Genomic DNA, 5,776 nt, shown 5'->3' with positions numbered 1-5,776 from the left:
GAAACCGCTCTTGGATCATGGAGCCACAGTTTTTAAAGTCCCTCATGAGCTGTAGTAATATTAGAAAACTAGAAGAAGCCAGAACAATCAGGTGGTCCTTTAGGCAGTACAGTTTCTACTACAAGATTGCTGCCTTAGTAGTTGATGCATGTGGTACCTTTTAGTTCCAGAGCTAATTTGGTGGCTGTGGGTATTCAACATTCATTGATCTAAACAAATAGTAAGCACCTACTATGAGGTGCTCTGTGTTATGGGGATATAGCAATGAGCAAAACAGACAGTCCCTTCTCTCGTGGAGCTCATAGTCTAGCGAGAGGCGATAAACAAGATAAATAGGTAAAATATGTAGCATGCTAGTAGTGAGTGCTAAGGAAAGGGGAATGGGATATGTGTGTAAGATGGAGGTGGTAAAATTTTTCATAGGATGGCCCCAGTGAGAAGGTGACATTTGAGTGTGGAAATGAGTGATGCAAATACCTGGGAAAAGTGTGTTCCAAGCAGAGGAAAAGCAAAGGCCTGAAGGTGAGAACATGCCCGAAATGTTGATGGAATTGCATGTAGGCCAGTGTGGCTGCAGCTGCTTAAGGGATGGGGAGATTCAAAGGTCAGAGAGTTTAGGGGTTGGGGACATGACAGTCCAGAATGTATAGCACCTCTTTGGCTTTTACTCTGAGTGGGATGGTATGTTAGCTTGGGCTGCCTTCTCACTGTGTCCTCACATGGTAGAAAGAGAACTGTGATGTCTCTTATATAGGGCACCATTTCTATCTGATCAGGGCTCCACCCTTATGACTTCATTTAACATTAATCACCTCATTAAAGGCAGTATCTTCAATACAGTCATATGGGTTAGCGCTTCAACATAAGGAGTTTGGGGAGACACAGTACAGTCCCTAGCAATGGCAAGTTATTGGAGGGTCTGAGTAGAGGAATGACATGATTTGATGATATATAAAGGATCAGTCTAGCTGCCTTTTTGTAAATACACAAGTGGGTAAGCAGTGGTAACAAAGAAAACAGCAAGGGGATGTGTTAAGAGGTATTGCTGCAATCCGGGAAGTGAAGGTGTGGCTTTGACCGCTGTGTGTAGCAGTGGAAATGGGAGGAAAGTGGTCAAGCTCTGAAGTGGAGGCAATAGAATTTGCTGATGGATGTGGAGTATTGTAGAGAATCCAAGAGTTTGGCCTGAGCAACTGGAAGAATGGTATTGCTATTTTCTGAGATAGAGAAGATGGTGAATGGAGCAGGCTTGGGATGGAGGAATATCATGAGCTCAAACGGATATGTCTGTTGGAGGAAACAAAGAAATGTATAGTAATAACAAATAGTAGTCACCCATAAACGTGTGATGGCAAACCGAGAAGTTCTAGGAGAGGAATATGGTACAATGAGAATGCAAAAGAGAGGGACCAAACTTAGTCAGGGAGGAAGTGACTTTTCAGTGAGGTCTGAAGGATGACTAGGATTAAACTATAACTTTCATAGGGGTTTGAGAAAAGGGAAATACGGTGAGCAAAGGCCCTCTTGGAATGAACTTGGTCGGTTTGGTTAAAGAATAGGGATTAAGGGACAAGAATAATAAAAGATGAGTCTATTCTAAAAGCCCTATAAAACCTATAAAATGGGTTTCCAGGAAGATTTGGGGTGGGGAGCACAAATGGTCAGATTTACATTTACTAAAAGTCTCTCTAGTTATTGTATTGCGGGCAGAAGATTGGAGAGGAGCAAGAATAAGTATGGAAAGTCGGGATACAATTTCAGTAATCTAGGCATGAGCTGATAGTAATAATAGTAGCTAACATTTATAGGGAATTTATGTCCTGTATACTGTGCTAAACTCTATGTTCATAGCCTTATTTAATTCTTACAGCAACACTAGGAAGAACATCATAGTATTATTCCTATTTTTACAGATGAAAAGCTTGGTTAAGGAAAAGAGTTTAAGAAACTTGTCTGAGGTCACTCAGCCAAAACCAAGATTTAAATCCGGGAGATTTCTCCACTAATCAAGCTATAGGACTTTGGATTATGGGGGATGCAGGGAAATGAGGAAGGGGAAAAATTTGAGCGATATGGTACTTAAGACGTAATTCAGAGGACTTGGAAACGGATTGAAGGACTAAGGGAAAATGAAGGATAACGAGTTTTCAAACTTGTTCACCTGGAGTTAGTTGGCAGTGACGTTAGTGAGGAAGGACATTCTAAAGCCAGGTTTGAAGATGAATATGAGAAAGCTGGTCTGGGGCATTTTGGGCTTTGAGATATCCAAGTGGAAAATTAAGAAAGCATTTGGCTACATGGGTCTTGTGCTCAAAAAAGAAGTTTGTATGAGAGTTCAAATGTGAGGGTTTTCTGCAAATAGATGATAGTAACTGACACCATGGGCATGAATACGGTCACTCAGTAAGATGGAATAGAGCAACGCTGTGCAATAGAATGTTGGAAGTATTCTGTATCAGTGTGGCCCAATACAATAGCCATGAGCCACTTGTGGTTTTTGAGCCCTTGAAATGCCTAGGGCAATTGAACTGAATTTTTAAATTCTGTTAAGTTTATTAAACAGCCCCATGGGCTAGTGGCTTCCATATAAAACAGCATAGGTATAGAGTTCAAAAGAAGGCCTAGGGCCCAGACTTGTGTGATTCCAACATTTGATGACTAGATTAGAGGAGAAGTGGCCTGAGATATGAGAAGAAAACCAGATGAAGGCATTTGCAAAGTAGGATCAGCTGTGTTAAATTGGGCCAAGAGGTGGAAAAAGATGAGAGGTGAATATATATTGAATTTAGTAACATATATTAGCCAACATAATGAGAGGGTAATGAGAGAGGGAGCAAGAGCTCCAGGAGATAGAATCAAAGTATGCATGTGAAACTTGTAGAAACACTGTCAGGAGAAGTCTCGTGTAGTTCACTGCTAGCAAACATTTATCAGATTTACCGGTTGTCAATTTAGAGACACTCCGAGGAGAACAGACTTGTTGTAAGGGCCACGATGGAGGAGTAACCCAGGCATTTTGCTCATCTTCCCCTTTTGCCAGGAAGTCGGTCTGGCCATGTATGTACCAATGTCCTTACTATGTATCGAATGTACTCAGAATTTTAGGACTAGAAGGGACTTAGGATGTTGTTCCAAGCTTCTCATTTCACAAATGCTAAAATGTCCTAAAAGGAGATAAAAATTATGTTAGACCTGCAACTCTTCACATCTTGCACCATTAGAGTATGTGAGGTACAAAACCTTGTGGAGCTTTAAAGTCACAGTTTTTATTTATCTTTTTTTTACACTGAGTTTTAGTTAGATGTGCTTGCTGTGCTCACATTCTACCTGGTTATGGTTTCCCATTTTTACTAGCTAGCAATCAGCATACAGGTTAGGTCAATGGTATTGACCTTGAGAAATTGATTATCATGGGGAAAAAAAGTTATCCTAGAGAAGCTTATATATGCTGTAAATGTTACAATTTTGTTTTCTTATCTAAGTCTGATCATATTCTTCTTAAATAAAGATTTTAAAGTCAGTCATAGAATTAAACATTAATCAAAATCTGACTTGCTTTTTATCTAAATAACATTTAAATTAGTATTTGTAAATTATGTCTTTCAGAAAACATAGCCCAGGATTTTACTGAATCGAAATCTTTTATGTTTTGTTTATCCAAGCAGTAAATTCATGACAAATACGTTTAAAGTAAACACAATCTCTTTTCTCATCCCTCCCTCCACCTACACATGTGTTTGTCATAAAGCTAATCCAGGGGGCTTCCCTGGTGGCGCAGTGGTTGAGAATCCGCCTGCCGATGCAGGGGACACGGGTTCGTGCCCCGGTCCAGGAAGATCCCACATGCCGTGGAGCAGCTAGGCCTGTGAGCCATGGCCGCTGAGCCTGCGCGTCTGGAGCCTGTGCTCCACAACTGGAGAGGCCACAACAGTGGCCTGCGGACTGCAAAAAAAAAAAAAAAAAAAAAAAAAAAAGCTAATCAAGGAAATCACTAAAATTTTGTATTGGAAAAGTTATTTGTGTCTGCACTGATTTACTTCTAATTCTGCAGGCAGTGAACATTTGCAATAAAGTTCAAAATTGTTATCAAATATTAATATGTCAAATAAATACTTTTACAAAATAGCTAAGTGATTACAATCATGGTCCCCATAGCTATACTACCTGGATTTGAATCTCAGCTTCACTGGTTACTTACTAGTCATGTGACGTGGGCTAGTGTGACCTCTGTGCCTCAGTTTCCTCATCTGTAAAATAGAGATAATGATGGTAGCTAACTCATAGAGTTATGAGGATTACATTAATTACTATCTATAAGGTGCTTAGGACAGTGCCTGATACATGGTAAGCCCTAATATATATAAACATTAAATAATTATTTGAAGCATTTAATGTTTTATTGAAACTTTAAAAAAATGGCTCTAAGGCTAAACATTTAAATTGTATCTTTTTGGGCGAGTCTGTCCCATTTAGTTTTAAATTTTGCTTTTCATTTTGATTTTGAGAAGCTTTTAAATGATTTTTGAGTAGCATGTAAGCTGTCTTTCTGTTACAGATTTGGGGTTTTTTAAGCAGTTGTTAGTATAATTATTTTGCTGCCACTTAATTTGTTTTTTTTAAATCTTTTTTTTAATATTTATTTGGTTGCGTGACGTCTTAGTCGCAGCAGGTGGGCTCCTTAGTTGTGGCTCACAGGCTCCTCAGTTGCAGCATGTGGGCTCCTTAGTTGCAGCACATGGGCTCCTTAGTTGCACTGCCACTTAATTTGGAAGATAGAACAGCAGCCCAGACTGAGGATTTCTTTTTTATTCACCTTAAATCCATTTTTTCCTCCTACTGTGCCCTTTAAAACTAATGGATTGTTACTAAAACCATTATGCACTAAATGTATGTTACATACTAAAGTATGCTATAAGAATGTTTTGTCTGTATTTCACTATACTTTCCCAAAAATAAAGATTAAAAATACACACACCAACACTTTAACCAAACACACAGCCCTTAAGAATTAAATTGCACCTTCTTTACGGAGTCAAATATTGTAATGTACCCCATAACTAAATTACATACCTTCATTTTCTTCACTTTTTTTTTTTTTTTGTCTTTTTTGGCCGCACCATGTAGCTTGTGGGATCTTAGTTCCTTGACCAGGGATTGAACCCGCGCCCTTGGCAGTGAAAGCGCAGAGTCCTAACCACTGGACCACCAGGGAATTCCCTACATTTTCTTCACTCTTAATGAAAAATCTCTTAACTTTTTATCCTCTATTATATTCCTTAATGATTACTCCAGTTTTTCGCTTTCAAAAAGCCACAAGTATAATTGAGATATGTTTTTGTAATTGTGTAAGATTCCTGAAATTCAAAGTCATAAATATGGAAGGGATCTTAAAGGATTATACAGTAAACCCCTATATTGAGGAATAGAGTACTTGTTCTGCCTTTGACATTTAAAAAAACAAACTTTTTTTGCCTTTAGTAACACATACTCATGGTTACAAGTCCTTACAGCCGTAGTATTAGACATGTAATAAATGCTCAAATACTTATTTAAGAACAGTATATTCTTCCTAATGGCTAAACTAAATTATTCTTCTAACAATTCAGACTTTTTGCTTCATGTCCTATTCTTCAGAGGTTATGGAAACCCATAAAATGTAAGGTTATTTTTGGTTTTATTTTCTAAATGATTTCCTCTTGCACGTCATTATAGAGCCCAATTTCTAGGTACGTAATTATTTTTATTACTTTTCTCTGGGATCTTTCCAAGTAATTTA

This window comes from Lipotes vexillifer, unplaced genomic scaffold (assembly GCF_000442215.2).
Source record: "Lipotes vexillifer unplaced genomic scaffold, Lipotes_vexillifer_v1.1 scaffold1084, whole genome shotgun sequence".
NCBI classification, from domain to species: domain Eukaryota; kingdom Metazoa; phylum Chordata; class Mammalia; order Artiodactyla; family Lipotidae; genus Lipotes; species Lipotes vexillifer.
This window is presented reverse-complemented; position numbering follows the sequence as displayed.